General features: G+C 36.9%; 1 protein-coding gene across 1 annotated transcript in view; it reads left to right on the top strand.

Annotated features, from left to right (window-relative positions):
• ZNF407 (zinc finger protein 407) overlaps positions 1-22,745 on the top strand; it is a 352,558-nt gene that overhangs the window by 310,618 nt on the left and 19,195 nt on the right. The gene's annotated exons all lie outside the window — the stretch shown is intronic.

Here is a 22,745-nt window from a genome sequence, read left to right as displayed (position 1 = left end):
AGAACCATAAGTGACTAATTTATTAAGGAAGATTTTTTTTTTTAAAAAGGAGGACACAAAAGGTAGTGCGTTTCTCATCAGCAGTGGTGCTCTGGGACACAATGTCCTAGAAAGCATCATGGACTTAACATACAGGTACCACTGCTAGCTAAATAGAAGGTAAGCACAAAAGAGGAAAGAAGAACCTCAGACCAGTCCTTCAGGTGCATTGGAATTCATGCATCCCAGCTTGGTTTGTTTCATTCCCTTTTTGAAACTCACTTCTCTCTCCAATTTGTTTCATTCTAGAGCTGACTTGATTCTCTTTTCCTTTACTTCAGTCTCTACTGAAGTATCAGAAATATCTCCTCACTGTACAGTGATGTTCATTGTTTGTATTTACTTTAAGCTTCATGTCTCCTCTCTCCACCCTCTCCTTTTGCCTTGTTATTCTTCATGATTGTATAATCTACAATGTATAGCTAAATTGGTGTAAACCTAATTTAAAACACGTTAAGGCACCTGTGTTCTAGGAGTAGCTCCAGTGCAAGTAGATGGATTTCGTTGTAACTGGGTGAATTATAGTATAAGGCTTGCTGATAAAGACAAGGCCTGGCAAGAGAGGACGCTAGGGCCACTGGGAGAGATGACAGTGATGGAAGGACGAGCAGTATGTAAAGGGTGCAGGGAGGAGAGTAGGAACAAGGCAGAGATTGTGCGAGAAGTGCTTCCCACACCCTTTGGCTGTGTCAGGTCTTGTGCTCGTTGGACCGGTCGGCACTTTTATGTCTGCTCTGAGCAACTGAAACCCAGGTAATCATGATCTTTTCCTTGTGACATCCCACCTTCCACCAAGGAAAACTCAGGCACAGTAAAGAAACCCCTCCAGACGCTCTAATGAAGCTTTCAGTCACTGGTATTTTACTGAAGGTTAGCATTTTATCATTTGCATATGAAATTATATGTATTTTCCAAAAAATATACAGTAGATAGCTAGAGCAAGTCATTTCTGGAAGGTACGTACTCACACGAAGGTACGATGTTTCTTCCAATTGTGTTTGGGAACTGCTGCATTGTGGTGCTCTACTGTTGTGGCAGTCACATTGAGAAACTGCTTGTAAATAAATAACAAGAAAATAAAAAACTCAAAATAGAATGCAGAGAGGAGTTTTATGAATTAGCTCACATCTTACTAAGAGAGTGGTACATTTGCAGTATGGCACACTGGCTATGGTTTACTATCAATGCAGTCTTGTGGTTTGAATAGCTAATTTCTTACTTTTACGGTATTTTATGTGAAGTAAATGCTTCATTCAACATAGAATTTATATTTTCATTTACCGATATTTGTCAATTACTCTTTCGGACAATAAAATTGGAATAGTAAAGGAAAAAATGAGAGAGCTCGCATACATTGGCAATAATTTGTTTACATATTCCTGAGTTTTGGGAATGCATTTAATTTCTCTATGTTTGCTATTTTTTAGTTCATAGCTGAAGATTCATGCAATTTTTCTGGGCTGTAGATCTACATATGAGTTGAGATGCATTTTAAATGGTTGATTTAAAAAGAAAATGTGATTTAATAGTATGTGGGTAATTTTAGGCAAGTTTGTTCTGTGCATATTCATATAAATGTTATCGGGAAACTGTATGCACATGGCTTATGTTTCAGAGTAGGTGCTTTTGCAGTTACATATTAACTTCTTTTGAAAAGCTATTATGCCCCTTCTTATCCTCAGAGTATTTAAGGAAAAATTTGAACTACAACCTCAGTAGTCCTTTCTCATATTGCATTTCTTCTGGTCTTTTACACCTCCTGTCTTCAAGAAAAATATTAAGTAGGTTGGTCTTCAGATACAAATTTTTACCTCAGCTCATTTTCCTCATCCACTCTTCCTTTCCCTCTCCTTTCAAAAGGAAGTGGAAAGAGAAAGTCGGGCTATTAGTTCGTGTTTTATGCCTTATCCTGTGAATCAAAGAGACTTTGTTCTTTGGGTACCAAGCAGTTGTACCTTACAATATTAAATTGGTAGAATCTGGGCTTAAAGTGGAACAACCCAAGAATCTGTTCCTTTATGAGCAGTTTTTCTTTTTGTTGTTCTTATATGGCATTTTTTCAAGCGCACAAATTCCCAGTATATAAATACATTGTTTTGTTAATATTCTTAGCAATTACTCAGAAAATCGCTATGCACAGTTTTATGTGTTTTCTTTTGGTTCTCATTGATTGATTTTAGTTGAAGTTTCAAATACTTTAATCATCATTTGTTCACCTATTCTAATATTACAAGGTCAAATTCACAGCTGAAACAGTAATTTTCATCTCTTACTTGCAAATAATTCTTCCTCTCTAAAATAAGTAAAATGGACTTGGGACCGATTCAGAACCTTGAATTTGAACCTCCTGAATTTCCAGGACTTGGAATTTGCACCGGTATCTAAATTTCACAAATGACATCAATTTCCATTATACGGTAAAATCAGGAGGGGAAAAAAATGTTCTGTGTAGACATTCTCTGGTTGCGTATTTCAGCCCAAATTCTCTATCTGGAGCTCATACTAGATCAAAAGATTTTGAAGAATTTACTTGTAAATATGAACAGGAAAATATTTCTCCAACACTATTCCAGCCATTTAGCTCAGTCGTCTTCTAAATAAGTAATACAAGATTATTTTAGAAATGTTAAAAACAGTTAGCTAGTAGTTCCAGCCACACATCCCTGCACAGCTTCCCAACCTTGATGCATCTTTTTAGCAGTCTAGCTGGTGATCATGACTCGCAGTTGGTTTGGTTTGGTTTGGTTCTTTCTTCTATTTTGCCTATTGATGAAACGGGGCAGGGGCAGGTTACGTGATATTGCAGTGGTCACAGAATGAGTAAGTGTCAGAGCTAAGAACTACGTGAGCTGCTTCCTTCCATCTCTTGCACCAAGCAAGGCTGCGACGGTTTATCTTGGCATCATAACTGATGGAAGCGATTGCTTGTGCTTTTTGTTAATCCAGATTGTAATGTAAGTATATGGCATATAATATTCGTTCCTTGTATTGCTGTTCAGATTCGTTGTGGTCTTTCAAATTATGTTTACATGAATCTTTGAATGAGCAGAACATCACGGACTTTTAAAATAGAAATATTAGGCAGTAAATAGTATAGCTGAAAAATCAATAATAAAATGTGGGTGGCTTTTACTGCTAATTTAATTAAGTCTGGATCATGTGTAAAATTGCATTTAGACACACAGGTAGAGCTGCCTACCCGTATTGAAGTGTAACTCTCATATACCATTTGAAAACAAGCTGACATGTAACTTGCTATAAAAAATGAAATATTCTAAGGTATCCAATATATCTGTGAATAAATGAGATGTGCAGAAGTAAAAAGGGAAAAAACAACTTCAAGTTGTCTGAAGAATTACATGAAGATAATAGAGAGGTTTTGGTTTTTTTCCTTATTGATTATTCCCAGAACTTAAGGTTTCACAGTTAGATTGACAACTGAGTTATTTGCCCATACCTAGTGACTGACAACAGATAATGGAAAGGCTTTTACCATGATATAACAGCAGAGAATAATTTCTAATTTACTACTATAGTTCTCATCAAAAGTACCCCAGCAAAAACAGTAGATTTATCACTTCAATTACTGGAATTTCACATTTAGTTTAAAGAGACATGTTTCTATAATGTGACAGGCTTTACAGATTCTGAACTTCTTCAGACATTTCAGCTATCAGAGTAATCAGGAAAAGATATAAATGAAAGCAATTGTTTTAGTTTTATAACTTTCAGTGCTGTCTACTGGCAAGAAACGAAACAGGCCATAAACTGATGGTCTTTGCCAAGTCTATAAAAGGAAAAAAAGACATTGCATATCACAGTCTTTTTACTTTTTTTAAACCCACTGTCTGATATTGGATGGGAATAACATTAAAATAGTGTTCAATTAATATCTACAAATTAACTTTTATATGTATATTTTTTAAATTAACCACCTAGTGATAGTAAAATGTTATTTACCTCAAAATATATTGAGTATATTTTTAATACATTTATTCATATCACTTCTATCCAGCTTGCATGCCTCAAGCGATGAGAGGGAACCAAAAGATTAAAAAAAAACTAACATAAAAAACAAAGAGTCAACAACTGTAGGCTTCTGTACCCTGCCCCCCCCCCCAAAAAAAAGTCCATGTGAATGATTTTAAAGCTGATTTTAAATCTTCAAGCAGGTAGTATTTTCTGCTTCGGGGGAAGATGGGGTGTTCCATGCTTTTTATTCAGGAGAATGTCTACAGTTTCTATAATTCACCCCCGACCGGGTTGTTCTTCACTTGGGAAATAGCAAGTGCTACAAGTAAACTGGGGACGCTTCTCAGGTCCCAGACACAAATACCCTCGATGCGTCCCAACATCGTGTCAGGGAATACCTGGCCACAGACATACTCCAATGTGCCCCTTTTCTTCTGCTTCCCAGAGCGCCCTGGTTCCGTGTGCAAAGGCGACCTTTGCATGTGAGCTGACGAAGGATTCAGGTCGGAGCACTGAGGACCAAACTACTGGTGTGTGGGTGTGTTTTGTGGCACCCTCCCATCGGTCAGCTTAAATGCAGTAAAAAAAAAATCTTAGTGGAGTCCTGTGCTGTACTTCCCATCTTACAGCAAGATAAATCAGTGCGCCACAGGAGGTCTGATCTATCTCTAGGTTCACTTCAGGAGATTTGGATCTGCTTCCAGATAAATAGCCTTTATCCTCACGTTATGCTCATGCACACAGACATACTGGTTCGCCCAGAAATTTCCCATTTGCAGGCAACCCTTCGCAATCCCTCCCATTTCTCATTAAATACAAGGCATTGAAGGAAGCTTTTATAAAGGATCCCTACCAGAGAAAGTCTGCACATTTTCATGTAGGATTCCTAGTTCTTCTGCAAACAGAATCGTTACTCTTAAATACAGTCTTACTCAGAGGTGTTCCTATCTCCTCTCAGGGAGCAGGAACCTAGGACTGGGAATCAAACCCATATGTCTCAAGCACATGCTACAGAAGACTTTCAAGGGTCCCCAGGTCAGACGTGCTCTATTGTGTTACCCACACAAAGATGCTAGCATGGTAAAGCACCATAATAAAACTTCACCAACTAGCAAAAGCAGTAGGGATTTTAGCGCAGCTGTTGCAGAATTCATAAATAAGTTCATGCAATTGTGATATTTGGTATAAATAAAACGCCATCGCACATGGTGCCACTGAAACTAGTCTGATGATTGCTAGAGTGCAGCTTGTATCACAGAGCGTACATTTACTTGAAAAAGAGGAGTTTATCTATTATATCATATGGGAAAAAGTGGTCTTATTTGGGCTTTACTGTAGAAGTGGAGCACCAGAGTAGTTAAGCCAGCTCTACGATTTTATTGACTGTTGCAGTTGAATTTTCAAGAAAGGCTGTGATTTAGATCACAGAAATGAAGTATCTAAATGCTATATACGGTGTCAAACGTGCATAAGTGATTGAGCACATCTGTTTATGAGGTACAATACTTGAGCGATAATGTTTATGAGGAGTTCTATTAGGGTGAATAACATAGCTGCAGGTTAAAAGACTGTTTGGATTGCTTTTATATCCATTGATTTAAAGTAGATCTTAATAGATACTCCAGTATTTTTTTATTTTTGTTTATTTACTCTTACAGAGGCCAGGGAGGAGGTTTTCGTTAGTTCTGTGCCGATGAAGTTCTAACCTCTCAACCTTAAGAAAGCAAAGTAAGGGACTGTAAAATCCCAAGATGGCATCCCCAAATGAACCCGCAGCTCTTCGTTGGTTTATATAGATTCTTCCTCTCAAAATTGAAGGTAGCAGCACATGATTAGCATTTTATTTATAATATTCATAAAGTAGTAGTTCAGACAGTTTAGCAGCAGAAGTGCTAAGCCTACGTTAAATTTAGGATAAGTGTTTTCTTAACAGAATTTTTTCAAATAATTTCATCTCACAGTCATGTAGAATGGCAGATGTTTGCAAATCTTGGTGTAAAACTGATTGAAATATTTTAAGAAAACTGAAATAATGTCAGTGGCAAAATTTATTTTACCAAGTGCAGATGTAAGACATCAAGTTCTCAGACTGATGGCAGAATTAACAAAAAACACCATCTGGTTCAATAATTATCTGAAAATACCCATATTCTTGGATTTGTTTTAATACCACTTAGTTCCCAGCTTTATTTTATCTGTGTTTGCACACCAATGAGACTAGATTGTGCAAAATGAAGACTACTTCCATCTGATCATTTTTAAAAAACAACGTGTTTTTGCATGAATAATGAATCTTTGAATTGTTACTAAACAAGCAAATTATTTGCGTGTGTGTCACATCGGTTATCAAGTTTGCACATGTGACAGCTTCAACAGCCGTCACATAAAATGCATAGAGCTTGTAACCATATGTTTTTGCTTGACAAAAAGCTAAAACTCAAGATCAATTTTCAATATGGAATGCACAAATTAACACTTTAAAATGCACCACAATATGTACGGCTTGGCAAAATTTGCAGAAATAGCACGTTTCTAGATATTAACTGATATCTTTGGATTCGACCTTAAGGTATTCAATCATTTTGATTAAAAGACTGATTTCTCATAAAACCACAGTCTGTTGGAGGCGCAAAGCCAATGACATTTGAGCATTCATATATTTTCATAAACTTTGAACAATGTCAGTGAGACACCTCTTCAATCTTGGCCACACAACAGCAGGGTATTCAATCTTTCTTTAGCTTAAGACAGAAAATTTGAATATCAGCATAGGGTTATTAATGTGACAGTTCACATGGTGTGCACCATGTTGATTCTTAAAAAGCAGATCTGTGGAATGTATAGAGCACTCTGCCTTGCGCTCTTGCTGTTAAAAATCCAACAGAAAGACTTAAAATGAATTTTTACAGCTCGATCGTTGCACTTTTTAGTAGTAAAACATGAAGAAAATTGACTATGGTTTTACACCTTGGAAGTAACTGGTATTATGTCTATGATTATATCATCTGTTGTGTTTAATATTAAAGATGTACAGCACAGATCTCATAGTTTATTATTTAATTCTGTTTGTTTGTAAAAAATGGCATTAGCGAGTGACTAAGCAGCCGTGCAGTTAAATATTTAGTTACTCCACCTCCCCCTTTTTCTTGGCTGACTTAATGTCTGTCAGAATTTATAGCATTGCAAATAAATAAATAGACACACCCCCCCATGCTTATTTCTTTAAATTCAGATTTTTGAGTAATGTAATGTTGTTCAATGTAAGCATGTCATTTTACATTACATCATGTTGTAGGTCAGATGCAATGTAACTTTTTATGATGCATTGTAAATGACAAAACATGCTGCAATATGTGATATATATTGGTACGTGCCCCTGATAACATCGTTTTTTCTTTAGAGTGTTGTCGCCTGAGCAGCTTGGGAGAAACCAGATGGGCTGTGAGGGGAAGATGAGCAATTCTGTCTTGCCCAAACTGCAAATGTGACAACACACTGTTAAGACAGGAGACAGTGAGGTGCATGTGTTAATATAATACAAGGCACCCGCAGATGTCCCAACGTTTTCGTTTTAAAAGCCCTGCTAAACAAACAAAACCCAGAATCTCATCCTATTTCAGTGACAGTGGGAAGATCCGCTATTACTGTTGTACAAGGCAGGGTAGAAGTCTGATTAGTTTCAGATCCATGGGTGCCTGCTAATAAATACCGACTACTCCTGTCCAGGAAGAAACAGGGAGTGTGTTTTGCAATTCAGCATTCCAATTCCCTCAGCAATTCCAAATTTACTGTAATAATTCAATATTTCTATAGCATCTCCTACCTCAAAGGATGCTGGAACCTGTTACAATCTTCCAGGCACATCCAGAAGACTTCGCTCCCCACTGAAAACCAGCCATAGCTGAGGTGAAACTTGTAGGAGAGCAACAGCGTTACATGACTAATGTCATTTTCAGTTTAAACCGTAGGGGAAACCCAGATAAGCATAATGTAACTAAAAAATATTGGAATTTTACCAGGACATCCTTATTTTTGGAAAATGTGCTACAGGAATCTGCCAAAAGTGTCTCATCTGAAAAATTGCACAGCATTTCCACCTGCATGGTGCCCCACAGTGATAGCAACAAATGTAGTAAAAAGTCAATATTCTTAGCGGCTTGAAATGTCCTAGTTTGGGGAATAAAAGACCTTTATTCTGGGGTATTGTGACCATGTGTGTGAGTTGTTGAACATTATGCTTTCACTAGTATTAGTTTACTCTCATTGTGTCTTTAGACGTTGAGCCCTTTCAATGGGTTGCTTCCCTCAGTTCCCTTGTTTGTACAGGGCCCAGCACAATACCCGTAAGAACAATTACGATATATAAATTGTAAGTAAAACAGTACTAATAGTGTTTACTGCTATGCAGGGGTATTGTTTCATTGCTGACTCAGAGGCAAAAGCAGCATGAAGAGTCTCGCCACTAACTTCCCTGTCTGCTTGAACCTCCTTTGAATGAGGAATTCTCCTCTCCCATCTCCGCCTCAGTTTCCGAGATTAACGAGGTTGTAGGCACAATGTTAGACCCGCAGGGAAATTTATGATGCAGGTTTAAACAGTATTACCCATTCATGTGTTTGGATGCGTGTGTATTTCCTCAATTGATTACATACTGGTTTATTGTTGTGAGATTAGATGGACTGAATTTTTCACGAATGGCAAGATATCACACAGTTACCTAAATAAAAAGTAGTGAATTACAACCAGAAACCTATTAATACAGACAATCTTAATAATTGTATGTATTTGGTGGGGTGTGGCTTTGTAACTTTTTTCCACAAAAAAACCCAGATTTTCTTTCCATTTGGTTTTTAGTCTCGCTCCATATCTTTGGAACATTTTACTTTTTCTATACCTTCTCCTGCCTGTGTAATTGAACAAGTTTTTGATGGTTTTTTTGAGCGTTTTGTTTGAATTTGCTTCTCTTCTATAGTAGAAAAGTGAAGGCTTAGCCAAAAAAAAATTAATAAAAATAAAATGCAGTAGAAAATAATTTGTTGTAATGGTAAAAAATATCTTAACTTGAAGAAGAAAGGCTGTTATTTTATCGTTTTGAGGTCTTTATTGAAGCCTTCTGGCAGTGAAGGGTTTTCTTTCTTTTTCTCTCCATTTCTAAGGAGAATGTCGCTGTATAATGAAAGAATCTACAGGACAAAATCTTTCCTATTTTAACACAGATACCATGTCACTGCCTCTCCTCTACCTGTGCAGTTGTGATGAAAGCTATATGAATGGCTGAGCTGTTTCGAAAGGCCGTATTTTCATTTTGAGTAGAAAATAACTGTGGGAAGACTAAGAGCTTCTTGATGCTTCTTCTTTTTCCACTAACTTTTCTTCTTCCTTCTTCAGCTGCAGTAGAAATTGGGTGGGAATTGATAATCCTTTAGGAATGTAGCTTTTGACACTTATCTGGTGGATGATAATTAATGCATTCCAAGAGGATTATCATAGTGGACTGTAGTTATAGAAGAGTGACATTCCATTTACGTGGAGTGAAACTTTAATATATGGCTGTCTCTACCACGCATTTTTAGGAGAAATCTTCCACCTTTCAGCTACAGTCAGTGTAGCTCCACCCAGTCCAGCTGTAATGAGAGCAACTGTAGGCACAGGCAGTTTTTACTGGTTACGTTACCAAGCCTTGAAAGCATGGAAAAACAAAATATTACTATTAACACAGCATGGATTTAATTGTTTCTGAGATATTCAGGATGAAACATGTTATGTTTGTTGGCTTCAAGAGGACTAATCTTTGCAAAGAATTTGAAATAGAGGATGAAGGTTGTGGGCAATAGGATTAAGACAGATATTTGATTTTTGTAAGCATCATTTTTAATACAGCCACCACTGTATTATTGCAATGGAATGAAAGTTCCACAGACAAGTTACTCCAAACTGGACTATCTTTAAAAACTGTGTAGGTTGCAAATTCACGTATTCCTTCACTAAGAATGTCAAAATTTTTCTAATTTATGATAACTCTTTTGGGTGAGGTTAGCTGACCTGCTCTGCTGTCTATCAGAAGGACCTATGAGGAGAAAAGCAGACCCTTTTCCTGAAATCAATGGGATTTAGGAATAACTTGCCCGACCCGCCATCATATGGGACTGGATTCTGTCCCCCCTCATGGGTCTGGGGAACATTTTGACTCAGCTGAAATGGCCAGTTTCCTTATGTTTTTTTTTAGTTGGGGTGTGTAAAATTTCCTGTAGTACTAGGAGATGTATGGTTTTTGCATCTATTTAAAATAAAGAATCTTGTGGAGGATGATAGCTATAAATAATTGCCTTTAGGTTCCAAGTGTTACAGAGCACAGTATGACAGCATCAAAAAGGCTGTAACAGATGATATCGTACACTGATGTACAATCAAGGTAATTTTTATTACCTTAGAGCAATAGCCTACTATGACTCAACTGCAGAAAAGTTGTTAACATACATTTGAGTATACCTTTGCATTGGTACTTCACTTCCTTAAATTAATCGGATGGGGGGAAGTGTTATTAGCCACCAGCCGTTTGTCAGGATGGGCTTTGTTTTCTGTTTCACTGCACTGACTTCTGCGTTGCATTGCAGATGCTATATGGAGCTAAAATGCTCACTGTGCTAATCCATAGCAGCATCCCTCTCTCCAGCAAGAAAACCTCCTTTCTGATATTTCATGAATATGTTTGTTTGGTTCAGTATTTGGGTTTGTTGCCTGTTTATGTGGTTAACTACCTTTTTGTATGAACTACTGCCAATCTGCAAAAAACATACTGAAAAATAAATCAAAGATGTCAGGCAATTCTCAAAACTACAAGAATAGTTTCAGAATCAAAGTATTCTGTAAGGTACCACAGTAGAGGTCAAACTCCTCCAATACATTCTGATGCACAGTAAAGATTACATAAATGTTAAATAAGAAGAATACCATTTCAAAAAATACATTGCATTTATGTAGAAAACAAATCTGTGTCATTGAGTTGTAGGTGTAGGAAATGGAAACAATTTATGGGATCCCCTAGTCGAACCCACATGAAGTACAAGATTACTGAATAAAATAAGTTTTGTAGAGCTCTGTCTAGTCTTTGCAGTGAAAAGCAAAGATCCATTTAAATTGAAATTTTAAATACGTTCAAAAAGAAAGACTCAACATTTGTAAGAATGTAAACTCAACATTTGTAAGAATCAGAAACTCCTTCTATGCAAAATATATCGTAACATTGGAACTGATGCAGGGAAGAATTGTATTTCAATCAGTAAAAGCTTAATTTTCACTTCGATAAATATACTTTTAATGTACTGTTCATAGAACAGTATGATCCTGTTTATATGTTGAATCTCACAAGTGAAGGTGTTTTTGTTGTATTAAAGTATGTGTTCAACAATACATTCATAATGTCAGACCTCATCTGACACATGTCGCAGTACTTCCTTACAAATTAGTATGTCTACAATGAATTTACACCTGTTGACTATATAATGGATGTAGCCCTAGCATTTTGGACAGGGCCTGGCTGAGAATTCTTGGCAGTCTATGGGAAATCTTCTTACTGATTTCAGTGGGATTTGGATCAGACCTATAGAACTTTGTATGAAGGGCAGTCCCAACGCCATCATCAAGACCAGACTTGCACGCTGCACAGATTGCAAGCCTACGCTCTGAGGGACGACCAGAGCACACCTTCAGTTTCTCATGTGCTGTGGCATGCCTGGTAGATTAACACGTTGCAGGGTGCCTGGCTCGGCCGTCCACAGCTATTGTGGCAATGACGTGAGAGGGAGAGCGGAAATACGTACCATGAGCACAACAAATACGGGAGATATTTTCAACCTAAGAGGAATCCTGGAACAAATATGTCCCTGAAAGTCTCCTTGAACTCCCATTATTTCTCACAGCAATATTCTTCCCTCTTTTTACTTTGTCCCGATTTATTATATATCTATATTGTTATCTTCTTTGCAATTCTAAGATCTCCATTTTATCTGGCCCCATTGGGGGGCACCATGACAATTTGATGTTTCTTGACCCCTCACTTCAAAGAGGTGAGGGTTGTGGTCTGCTGGCTTTTTGACATCGGGGAAGTAGTCCTAGATAACTCTGCCGATTAGTGCAACAAAAGTAGTGTGGTACCTAAAAGATTCAAAATACTTCAGGTGAAAACTCAGTCTCATCATTAACCTAATGGCCTAGTCTATCCTCCTTCAAAAAAGTAAACAAAAAGCATCCATACATATGCTACATCTGGCTTGATTTCTTCTTCTCTTGCAGTTTTTAGGTTCAGATAGTAGTAATGATTAATAACATAATGGCTCTGAGACATTTATTTCCTCTCTGAAAAAGGGAGCAAGTAAATTTATTCTTTCACAAAAGGACATCAGTTTTAAAGTGTATAGGGAAAATGTATCAAAATATTAATTAGACTTTTCTTTTGTTTTGCTAGTTTGCATTAGACAGATGGAATTCTGATCTTTAACAGCATCATGACTCATGAAACTGCTTGTGTACTAAAATGCCATTATTAACACAACAGTAGTTTTCAGCAGTTGGTAATTATTGGCATAATTAAACATTTATCAAGAAACAAGTATTTATCATTCATTAAACTTTCATTAAAAATCCATCTTAGCACAAGCTAGATTAGCCAGTGATTTTCAAGTGATAACTTCTTAACTTCTGGCAGAAATGTAGAGCATTTTGATAGCAGAGAAAGTTGTGTATAATGCAACCTTTCAGGTTTTGTAAATAGGTATGTCCTTTCAGATTTAGGAGTGTTATTTTTAAGCATTCTATAAGACTCGGACAAGAAAGTACTTGGCTATTTTCTGTAGAGTTTACCAAGTTTGGCAGTTTTTAACAGTGTATTTGGGAAAACAAGATGCCCTTGGTTGTGGAAAGCCAGTGCTAAGTGCGCTTATAACTGCATTTACATGACTTAAATTCCTGCAAAGCCCGATATGTTTACATATATTGGGACAACGAAGTTTACTTTTTTGACTAGACCACGTCATAAAATCTGCCTTATGGTGTTGCAAACGGATAGAATCTCAGACTAGATGTTTGTAATTTGGGAATCTTGAAGAGCTGTCTGGTCCTGATACAGTGTTTTCCAACACTTAATACTTCCTGTCGCTGAAGAGGAAAATATGCACATTTTATTATTTAAAAGAAAGACCCATTACATCTCCGAAAGGTTTCGGGTTTGTTTTGCAAAGTGGAGTATCAGACATTATCCCTGGTCTGTTCAGTTTTGATCGATTAATTTAGTTCAGAGATTCATTATTTCTTGCTGTGTTTAGGAATGAATAAAGGTAAAGTAATTTGTGTGAATTTCAACATGCAGAAAAATAAGGTTAGTCAATGCCCTGTAGTTCTCTTTCATTCCAATTTTCTTATTTAACTGGTTTTAAGTCTTCTCTCCTTGGTTATTTGTTATTTTCCTTGGTTCTCATCTGCTATTCCCACTAACCCTTATTATCGCAGAAGCACTGGCTCACTTAACCTTGTAGCTACCGATTGCCTGTTTTACCTCCCAGTCCTTTGTTTCTTCTCTTGCTTATAGGTACGATAGGATATATTACTTAACCCCTCCTACGCAGCCACTGTTTTGCAGGAGGTACCAATTTGGCAAGGTTTGTGTAAGTTTAAAATGCTCTAATGTGATTGTCCAGATCGTGGTGGAGAAAAAACAATATTCAGTGAGCAAGACTGCCTCGGAAAGCTCCTTCACATACATACGAGTGCTTCACATCTTAGCCCATATTCAGCAACTTTGTTTGTGTTTTCTCTTGGGCGAAAAATTTACTGTATCAGTGCTTTTATGTCACAAGAATGAATTGAATTCGTACCCTTTAGTGCAAACAACAATAGACAGAGTGGTAACCTAGTGGAAAACAAATAGACGCCCCGTCCCTTTTGGGGATTCAGAGAGGTTCAGAAAGATGGAGCTGACGGTAGAGAGGTGGCAGATAAAAACAGGCCGAAGCAGGAAAGAATCCTGCGGTCATTTATTACCATGCCATCTTCATAGTGTTTGCTGAACCAAGGTGCAGAGTAATGATTCAGACAAATGATGTTAATAATAATAGCTGGCCCTTTGGCAAAAATGGAATACCTAGTATTGCAGCATGAGACCTAATCAGATTCTCCAAAACTTGCTTCAGACCGATAGAATTTTTTGCTATCAGGTTTTCCGTCAATTGATTTTCCTTGGATACTGCATTTTTAAAGGAAGCAAAGTGATAAGCGATTATTTTCCATCAGGGAGAAAAACCCCCAAGATTTTAAATATTATGATATTTAATGTATAGTTTAGAGCTAGTTTTGAAATATTGTGTTATTTCTAGTTTATTTTTGGTGGAATTTGAACTGTTAAAATCAATAGTATCTACAAGATACCTCTAGTAATCATGCATTACTTCATCACATTTAGAAACTTTCTGGAGTTCATTATCTTTTTGTTTTCCATAATCAACAAAGAATTCACGTTATTTATTGTAAATGAATAATAGCAAGTATGCTTTACAGTATTTTTTGTTGCACACAGAGTATCACTGGTAAAAGTGAGCTCCGCGTGAAGCCTAGTTATGAATTTTAAACAAGGGGTAGTTGTTAGTACTGCTGATCTGATTAGTTGCTTTGATATGTTGTTAGGTATTTCTACATAAAAGAACATTTTCACCCAAAAAAGCTTACTAACCATTTTGTACTGTTCAGATATGACATGGTTGTGTTGTTCTTTTTAATAATACCTGCAGTTTTTAGGCATATAGGTTGCAATTATTTTTATTAGCTGCTGTTCCGTTAACAACATAACCAACATCTGTTTTAATCTAAACATCATCAGACTTATTAATTAGGTACATTTTGGCATCAATTTATCACACGTGCTTTGACACTTTTGATACTTGAAGCATAAGCTATTATGTGTAATGAAAAAAAAATAAGTATGATTTGGAGTCAGCGTTATACATCATCTGTAGGGGACAATTATGTTGGCATGTGGGAGGTTAATGTACACACTCTAGATTCCTTTGCTTGATTTGCTGTTTTCTTCTTCATAACTCTAGGTAAACAGTTTGTGCTGCCATTTAATGCACAGGTTAAGTGTAGTTGCAGGCTATTATACATCATTAGAGTAAGTAATATTCAGCTGTGGAAGAAAGATGGAAGCTTTTCACTTGTAGCCACTTGGACATTTCATTTTTCATCTAGTATGCCACTGCAAAAATTAGTTGTGGCAGGCCTGATGTAATTTATAGCCTGGTACCCTGAAATTAAGCAATGAATCACACCATTTTGGCTGATTAGAGTTAATGCATTTTTCCCGATGACATATTTTGTAAAACAATGCAGTTTATTCTAAACTTTGCCTTATCAGACCTAGTCATTTCTCACGTCAACCTGTGCAATGGATTGTACCATGTACAGTGCACTCTATCACCAGATTTCTTTTGGTATTGTACTGTAGTTATCTTCCAGTTTAAAGGGACAGCCTTCCCTTTCTTTCCTAATTTTCTCACTAGAAAACATCAACTTTCCTCTCCTTCCGTCCCCTCCCCTCCATTCTCCAACCAGACAATTCAGAAGCAAAACACAGAATAACGCAATTCAATGCAGCTTGATTGAAAGTGCAGGGTGTAATGATCAAGTGAGTAGAGACCATTGGATTGTGCCTCAGGCCTTCGCACTCTGGATCTGGTCAATAACAAATTTATTACTAATCAAATCCAATAAATACAAAACAGCATACATTTATTTTTGTTTGGCACCTAGCTGGTCACAGAATAATAATAAAACAGGTAAGTCAGGGACTGCCTTTCAGAAGAATGTGCTGTAGCCGATGCGTACTGCTCCTGAAGCTCCTGTACGTTACAAGCAGACAGTCGGGCCCCAAGAAGCCCTGTTGTGTATGTCTGATTACCGGTGGGCATTGTGTCCCACTTGCCTGTGGAATATATTAACGATGCCAGCTCTTGAGTTTGGAGAATTCTGTTAGCTGAGATACTTTGTGATAGGGAGAGGTATCACCGCAGAACAGGATCTGTAGGTATTAGTGTCAAGAAGAATAATGTCTTCCTTGCCCTTTCTCCTGGGTTATTGCATGGGTTATACAAAGACTGGGATGAGTTAATAGCAAACAAAGAAACTAAAGGTGTGTGGGGAGGGGAGCGGAATCAACAACATAGCTGAGACATGCGAATTTTACTGTTGCCAAAAATAACGTGCGACTGTTCTTTCCCCCCAAAGCACTAACATGCATAAGAGCACATGACATAATCATTGCAGGCATCTTACACCATGTAAAACCGACACGGACAAACAGTGCATAGCTAATGTAAAGCTGACATCCAGTATCCAGGATTTTTGTGTATTCAGATATTTTTTGTATGTGTGTGCATGAAATTTAGCTAAAACTTCTCGATGCTGCAATTTGTTACGCAGACACATTATGAATTACAAAGAGTATGCCAAAGATACAACCTGAAGAAAATGATCGGGAATCTGTAACGATATGAAAAGTGCCGCTTATGGAGCTTGAGAGTCAGGTAGTAAAAAATTCCTTCTTTCTTAGCTGCTAGAGTCCCTGTATTTTTGAATGGCTTATGGAAAAACCCAGAAACAGCCTGCAACATGTAGGAGAGAAAGGCAGCACACCTGCAAGGCTCCAGCCTACCTTGTTCACACCCAAGATAGGAAAAAATGATTTATTATCTGTCCCTTGAATTTCTCTGAGCGTTCTGTCTAAACTTTAAAAGCAGATTACATTTGCGATTAAACCTTAACAAATGTTGTTTTAACTAGACTGCAATATATGTTATTGACAACAAGCTTTTTTCCCCCCTGAAAATAACATTGGCGCTTAGGCATGCAATTTACAAAAATGACAAGGAAGGGTGGTACTTTTCCCAAGGTGAATGTGAGTTGACTGATTAGCTGGTATTTTAACTTAGATTCTTGCAAATTACAGACATAAGAAACCCTGCAATTTATATGTACTTTAGAAGTGAAAGCTTTAATCCCATGATTCATGAAAGTAAAGTGGTAATAATTTAAGTACCATATTTTATTTATCCCTCAGAGTTGTCAGCTGATACCAGAAGTATTCTCACTATTTTTGGGTTGCTGCCTTTGGCCACCTAATTGCTTCTTAGGAAGTAAGAGGGAAATTGCTTATATAACTACATGGATTGTCTTTGGCAACGTCAAGCCAAGGCATCAATCAGTCCATCTGGGTAAAATCACAAGCTGACTCCGATATTGCTAAATATTTATACTGTCAAATACACACAGACATCCAGATGAAAAGAGGCATTCATTAGGAATGCTCCAGCTTGTCAGTTTAAAGATGTAGATTAGAGCAAAACCTCCCACTATGGTACTGAGTGCTCAGGAAAAGTCTATATTTAGCCATTCTGAGCAATAAATATCATCATATTGCCTCATTTAGGTAAATAGAGAATAAATATTGTCAAGATGATCTAGAGATAATGTAAACAGATCCCTGTTCAGAGTCTGTGTTACTAGGGTAAATTCCAGGACATTGGTGTGCTGCTGATGCTTTTTGGTTTAACCCTTTTTCTTAATCGCATTCCCCTCCCCTTTACAGTAAGATTTGTTCCTTGCAGATGAGAAGGGAAGGGGGGGAAATAAAAGGTAAGGTGGGGTTTCATTTTAAACAAAAGGTGATTTCAAATTCTAACTGAGTTATTACATTAATTAGTAGTTTTGCTCTAATATTTTCTTGGCACTGCGGAAGGCGGCGGCGGCTGCTGCTGCTGCTGGAAAATACAGATGTCTGTAGCAACGCTGAAGCTCATTCCAGAGTTTAACACGGGAACTGACAAAGCCCATCAGTCAGAAGAACATCACAGCTCTGAGGTTAAGACGTGATTTCAAGAGTACACCCAGTTAAGACTCATAGTGGAATTTCTTTTATAGCACATTTTTTTCTGTGATAAGATGAGGCATATTGCAAGAATAAGCGATGAAGGATCAGTACTTCGACGAGAATTAAGTTAGTGTCCTGCTTCAAAGTGGGTGGCTTGTCCTGACAAATTAAGAGTAAAATTTGTTCACTATATTGTATACACAAAAAAGATAGCGGAAAGATTTTTTTACCTTTCGGGGAAGGCCTGTGCCTCCCTCTGTAGAATTGGCACCTTGGAAGTTACATACAAGGAGAGTGGTGACTGACGTCAAAGTTTTCGTTAATTACACTAGATGATTTTTTAGATTAATAATTAACATCTCTCTTCATAACTAAATATCTGTAATTAATCAGCAAATCATAATGTGGAGACTAATTAACTTCAAACTCAAATCTTAACAGAAAATCCATATTACTATCCAGCATCATTAATTACTCTAGTAATCAAAGTTATCCCTCATGGGATTTGACATAAAGCTTTGTAGGTTTATAAACCAAGCTATTATCACAAAAAACCATTTTGAAAGCAGCTTCAAATAGCATTATAGATAACTACAGTATTAGATTGGAAATTTAAACAAGTTTTCATTTTGTCTGTATTACATTATCAATAATCCACTCACTCACGCTGGGTAAGTAACTGAGAGAGTACGCTTCCCTTCTCACCATGTGTATACAGTTTTCTGTTGGTTTTGTTTTTTTTTTTTCCTTTTGGAGTTACAGCAGTGATTTCAGTCAGAAGATTCATTTGTCAGTGTCTTTTAAAAATATCCCACAGTTTCCGGTAGTTTTTGCTGTGGTGCTATCCGTGCTAGTTAGCTGCTTAAGAAACGAATTAACAGCCATTTATGTCCTGGCATTATTCACAAGAAAATAAAAAACAAATGGGTTGAGCTTTAAGATACAGAGAAATCTTTAGTTGTTGATTGGTCAGTGTTCAATTGAAAAAAAGGACAAAGTAGGGCTGTTATGCAAAAAAAAAAACCAACTCACCCCAAACAAATCTTATTTTAATTAGCATGGACATCACAACTAGAAAGATTTGGAATGTGTTCATTTTAATTTTTAATAAACAGGAAAGCCAATAGTACCACTGTAGCAAACTGAAATCCCTTAGCTGTTTTTCATTTAGAAAGTTAGGAGTTAAAATTGTGTCTAAAATCCACATTTCAATTATTTTATCACCTAATCTTCCAAGTACGCACATCCGATACTGTTCTTTTGTGTGGCAGCTGTAAAAATCGTAAGCAATTTTTACTGTCAAGAAAACTCTGAATAAATAGAGGCTGTTAACTTAGGCAGATATCTGAGGTTATTTGGTGGCAATCAAGAACTCACAGCACTTCAACTAATGGGTTATGATCAGAAACTGTTCCTAATAGCCAGCTAGACGGATCTGAATATGAAGATTTCTATAATTTTGTTGTCAGCTTGTGATGTACTCTAGTGCTAATTATTTGGAACAATTATGTTTTCCTAATAACAAAAGAAGAAGCAGTGAATTAAGCAGGCTTACCTTCAGATCTTTAGATAACAGTTTAAATGCACTTGCCATTAAGAAATAACATTTCTTTTTCCTGTATGGAACCCTAATTATTGAAGATGCTTGTCTTTTAAAATCTACTTCTTCTACTTCTTTTAAGCATGTTCAATGTGTCAGTTTACACTGATGACTTCAGTAACTAGTATTTTCTCAGTCTTAGGTTTATGCCTGTACCTCCCATAGACTGCTTACTTCATTTGGTTATTCAAAAACCATAATTAGTGCAATAATTAACATGTGGATCCTTCAAAGGAAGGCTGTTAGAATCATGGGACGTCTCTCATCATTCTTACTGATGTATAGATGATAAAAAGACTTAGGTTGAGGTGACAACAGGATTTGTATTACTGCACATTATCTAAGCTGCAGGGAAATTCAGACAGAACCGTGGTCCATGGAGTCTTTCCTTTTGAAAAAAGTAATTATCCACACTGTTTCTATAATGTAACTAGGTGTTATCCTGCATTTGCAGCTGTCAAATCATTTGTTTCAAAACCGTTATTTTATACCTTATGAATACTTGAAAGTTTGGGGTTTTGCACGTTATCTTTTAACCGATTACAGAAGTGGGGTGCAGCAAGTACAGCAATAAAACCAACATTAATAGTAATTTATATAAGCATAACAAATTCCTTCCTGACAGTTGATTTCAGAGATGTTTATGGTAATGTTAAGTTGATACAGGCATAAGATTACATCCATAAAGAAAAGGCCCGATTTAATTTTATTTATTTTCCCCGGAGAAAATATATTTGTTTGTTTGTTTAAGATTTCAGATGAGCTGAATCTGTTGCATTTTCAAGCCACAGTAAATCAGTTGTTGGTATTTGAGCCTCTGTATGGCTCCTATCAATGTATTCTAGTATTTCTCTGAGATGCTTAGAGCTGATGTCTTCAGCTTCGATATACAATGTTTTAAATTAGCGCATTAAGGAATTTCGCATTCTTTCATTCAGCCTTTAACTTTCTGTAAGTAGCCATCCTCTTTTTCACATTCACTGACATATGCCAGAAAAATTCAGTATTTTACCCTACAGGCAGCCCATGGGACTGGGATAAAATGGCCTCTATACATAGGGTATGACTTTATTTGCTAAAGAGGTTATTTGAAAAAGCCCTTAGGGTACTGCTGCCCTTTTGTCCCTCAAACTAGTAGGGGGAAAAATATAAAAGGAACTACACAGTAATCCCTTGTAGACAGGTGACCTTAAGCCAATTCCATACAGTAAGGTTTGTTTCCATTAAACTAAAAACAGACAAAGAAAAAAAAGCAAATTGCAGGTTTTAATCTGTTGCAGAAACATTGCGATATTTTTTCTGTAAATGAATATCAAATACAGACAAGTTTTACTGTAAATTCATAAAATTTAGTATTGTTCTATATAATTTAAGTTAATGTTCTATAGGCGATGTGTCCTATATTCTAGCAAAAAGAGCATCTGAGGACTGGTAGAAATAAACGTAGCCCTGTTTACTTGAGGTAACCTGTTCAGGATTTTACTTGCCTTACTAGTGTTTAAATCCTGAAAGTACAGCCAAGCGTAATTGAGCAAAAGTATATAAACCTTCTAATTCCAACAACAGTATTAACACATTAAATATCAGTCAACATCGGGACCCACTGGAAAAAATAGCAGTCACATTTGTCCTTTGAAGTTCTTCTTCCCGTCCTTCTTAGAGTTGACTGTTGATTGAGGTTAACAGAGCTACAGTCGGCCTAGATCAGAGTTATCGCAAGGGTCATGGTCCCACTGCAGGCGCACCATTTTGTGGTGGTGTGTTTGGTATTTAAGCCTGTGTTCATCCACGAGAGTTTTACAAAGCAAGCCACCATATTATTCTTTGTATGATGCAACCAGCTATTGTTAAATATGTACCATCCCAATTAGATACCGCTTTTCAATAAGTGGTCTTCAAAATACTATTATAAATTATGGACAGCAGCTCTGGACCCACTTCAGGATAGCCTCTAATAAGTCACAGGTGTGACATCACTGAGCACTGTAATTAATGGGTGTTACGCCACCCCCTTGACTTATGAGTTTTTCAGAGGCTTTTAATTACTTTTGAGTTTGAGCCATTCTGGCAGAATTTTGAAGGAGCTCCGTTGGCAGCCTGTTCTGAATGAAGCTGTTGAGCGACATTTGGAAAAAAGAGCCACTCTGGTGGCTGAAGGAAAATGTTTCAGCCGTTCTTCACGCCTGGTAGTCTAGAGGGAGGTTAAAGGAAACGGCTTCTGTCGACTGCTGCAGGCACTTAGTTACTGTGTTCTCTTTCTGCATCTGGGGAGGAGCTGTAAAAATTGTGGTCAAATCCATATATTATATAAAATAAAAGAGAGAAAAACATCTGAAAAGCCAAGAATGGCTTGAAGGGTTATCATGATGTCATCAACCTGATTTTAGATATAGAAAAGCCATTGTTTCGCACACGAGTGCAGACTCCATGTGACTGATAGAGTAAATAGAAAAGAAGAAATGCCATCATTTATCACCTATGGAGAGTAAGTTATAAATGATCACCAGTTAATCAGCATTTAAAACAGTATTCTTTAATTTCAGTGCCAAAATCTGATAGCAGAGGAAGAATTTCACCCCTTGTACACACACGGGCACGCGCACTGGAACGCACATATCGTAATATTAAGTTAACTCAGGTGTAAAGCTTTGTTCTCTAAACAGCTGAAGCTTCATGTCATTGTTTATGAGCACAAAACACACATATTTCTCCATATGTTGGCACCATATTGTGTTATCACCGTAGCATCCCCTCCTCTTCAGATGATCTTTTGTTATAACATTTATTTTTGTGAGGCAAATAAAATATAGTAAATGTAAACCAATTATTTAACCAAATTACTTTGATCGTGGGAAACTGACAATTAGTGTTACAGCTTCTCAGCAGTGAAATCCACACAATAGAGCAGACTGTGATATTCTGTACTGCAGTGTAAGTTGATGTAGTGCATTTATTCTGTGTAGCAAGCTGTGAGAGAGGAGGAGAAAAGTGCAGGAGATGAGGGAAGTCCATCTCAAGAACCGTTATTCTGTATCTGTGCTTTGTGTTGTAAATTGTTTCATTTTCTTAATTGATTGTTAATGTATTGGGACAGCTCTTCACAGAAACCTTGATGACCGATGTCAACACGTAAAGCATATACGTGTGGGTACGAGATGATCAGCTAATCAATTAATGTGTTAGAGACTTGACAAACTACCATTTGTAATTTTCATTTCTAGT

Source organism: Chroicocephalus ridibundus, chromosome 2 (genome assembly GCF_963924245.1).
Source record: "Chroicocephalus ridibundus chromosome 2, bChrRid1.1, whole genome shotgun sequence".
In the NCBI taxonomy this organism is placed as follows: domain Eukaryota; kingdom Metazoa; phylum Chordata; class Aves; order Charadriiformes; family Laridae; genus Chroicocephalus; species Chroicocephalus ridibundus.
The sequence above is the reverse complement of the archived record's forward strand: the minus strand, read 5'-3'. Positions and strand labels throughout refer to the sequence as shown.